Raw genomic sequence first — 3,041 nt, 5'->3', positions numbered from 1 at the left:
TGACCCAAAAGTCGATTCAGTCGAGTGAAGTGTAGCTAAATCGGAGCAGCATTGCAAGCAAGAGCAAGAGCGAGAGCAGCAGCGTGAGCAAGAGCAATAGCAATAGCAAGAGTAGACCAGGCAGGGGACCAAGAGCAAGAGTAGAGCAGCAGCGCGAGCGAGAGCTAAAGCAGCAACAGCTCCTACTGATGTGGACGTCGCCGCCGAGGGAGCGATGCCGTGGAGGATGTGGCCGACGACGCCGCCGTGCATGGAGCCGCGCCGTGTCGGCTCGCGACCGAGCGCCGGCAGCACCATCAAATCGAATCAAGAAGAAAATGCGGCGATTAGTGTACAACCTCTTTGGTGCCGCCGATTAGGCCGCAGCTTCATCCGAGGAAACGGCGATGATGATGCTCTTCCGGTGGTGCAGGTGAAGACGGCGGTGTGGGAATGGAGGTGGCGCGAAAGACGAGGGGAACATAGGGGCAGCTCCTTGGAGGTGGAGGACAGGGTGGCTGAACCGGCGGGACCACGAGATCGACGACGGATCCTCATCCAGTACGGTGGACGAGGGACGTCGAGGTGTTGCTGTGGACGACATCGTCGGGGAAGAGGCTCCGGCTGGATGGCGGACGGAGCAGGATGTGGGGCTTCGTCGCGGGTTTTCGCGGCCTCGGTGTACGAATGGGTGGGCGGATGGGATGGCAGTGGGGAACCATGGCTTAGGGACGCGCTTGTCTGAAATGCAGGGTAAGTTACAAAAGTACCCCCACCAATTTGAGGCGCTTCTTTCGGTTTAGGGGTACCACGGGCATTTCGCGTGTCGGGATTTCACAGGAGGTGGGAGTTTTCGCGCGTGTTGTAATTTCGGAATAGCAAGGCGCGGGTTGAGATGGAGGGAGTTGTCGGAGCACGACGAGACAAAGATATATCTTAAATATTTCGAGCTAACAAGGCGCGGGTTGAGATGGAGGGAGTTGTCGGAGCACGACGAGACAAAGATATATCTTAAATATTTCGAGCTAACAAGGCGCGGGTTGAAATTTCCGGACAAGCCTAACGTGTACTGTACCAAATCAATGCGCACTACAAATGTCACTCAAAACTTTGATTTCATGTTATGTTCAATTAAAATATTTCGCTACGTGTATAATGCATGCGACCTACTACTCAAATGAACGTTTTAGTGCATTCCAAACGTATATAATACCGCTTCAATATGAACTAAATTTGAATTCGTTTCTCTATTTGAATAAGATCTACAATAATGATTGTTGTGAAGTAAAAGCATTTGAATTCGTTTCTCTGTTTTAATAAGATCTACAATCATCCTTATTGTCAAGTTAAACCATCATTTGTGTATTATCTTCACAGCACACCACATGATTAGTCTCGAGTTACATATGAACTATGTGTACTATATGAACTCGAACTCGATTTTTTGAATCCACTTTATTTTGATTTCAAATCACACTACATTTCTAGCTCTAGCTAGATCTTCATAATATAAACCATGTCTCATATGTATAATGTGTTTATCACATTATGTGCCCCGCCCCCTACGCCTACAAGTATTTAGATGTGAGTTGCAAACACCACACATTACCACAAATTCAAATAAAATGTGAGAATGTTCGATATATAGTATTGTTTAGATTTTTTTGATATTTAGTTGTAAGCTGCAAACACCACACATTATCACAAATTCAAATAAAATGTGAGATTGTTTGATGTATAGTATGGTTTAGATTGTTCGGCATTTAGCTGTGAGTTGCAAACGCCATGCATTATCACATCATGGTATAACATGTGCACAACACGTGTATCACCGATATATTCATGCATGCATATGTTTAAAACACTATGATCTCCTATTCAAATATATGAATCCCCTTTCATATCAAATTATGATCTTTGTTAGTCTCTTACACCCACACAATCCTCTAACCTTTGTAGCTACCACTAACTTTCTCTTGTGCATGCACACGCCCTCCTCGCCCTCCCCCTCCCTCGGCATTTTATCCACCAGGCACATTCATTTTTTTCTTTAGGTTATTCTCCCAAAGTCTCCACAACTCCTTTCCGACACACACCGATCGATAAACCTCTCCAGCGATGCCTGCCTACAACATACACACACACCTTCAATCTCCTCCTTTATGTGTCCTTGCCTCGTGTCTCTCATACGGTCACACACACGGGTAAACTCTCGCCCCTCTTTTCATCGATCTCACAACCGCACACTCCTCCCCCTATCTAGCTAGTAGCCGAGCCTCTCGCACCACCTCCTAGCTCCATTCTCTCTGTCTATCCGTCTCACTGGGCCTTATTTGCCTCTAACAAATGGACGTACACTGATCGATCTCTTGCTATACATATAGCTAGCTAGGTCCTTATAACTCGTTTTTACCCACGCGTCGATCGAGCAATGCTAGACGTACGGGGAGATTACAGGGGGTTTACGGGGCTGAGGGGGTGTGATTGGCAGCGATTTAATTAGGAGGGTGGGCCCACTAGTGAAAATCAGGGGGGGCAATTAGATGAGGCCACGTTCCCTCCCTGTAACTCTTTGTTTGAATATCATGTATGTGTAGTATTATTGCGCGTCGATCGATCTATCTCATAAGTTGTGTCTCTCCCTTCCTCCGACAAACAACAATTGATCTATCGATCTAATTAGATTTGCTTACCAAACACATGGTTCCCCTTCATCATCCATGGATGCGTCCCGACAGATCTATCACGCACATGCACACATAGAAACACATCCCCACTCTTATTGATAACATTGCAGTTCCACCCTCAGTTTGTCTAGTAGGCCTCTCCCACCATCTTGGAGAAGCAACTCCATCACCCATCCAGCACTCTACCCCTCTCCCTCCCTCTCTCTCTCTCCTCTCTCTCTCTTTCCCATCATATTTCCCATCCTTCAGTTATGTATGGATGTCAACCGATCTCCCTCAAGACATAGTTGGGTCTCTCCTTCTCAACACATATACGAGTCGTTCTACCTCTATAGTTAGGCCTCTGCCTACCCCTTCCCCACACCCCCTCTCCCA

The sequence above is a fragment of the Triticum dicoccoides genome, chromosome 3B, assembly GCF_002162155.2.
Source record: "Triticum dicoccoides isolate Atlit2015 ecotype Zavitan chromosome 3B, WEW_v2.0, whole genome shotgun sequence".
Lineage (NCBI taxonomy): Eukaryota > Viridiplantae > Streptophyta > Magnoliopsida > Poales > Poaceae > Triticum > Triticum dicoccoides.
Note: the sequence above shows the minus strand (reverse complement) of the source record.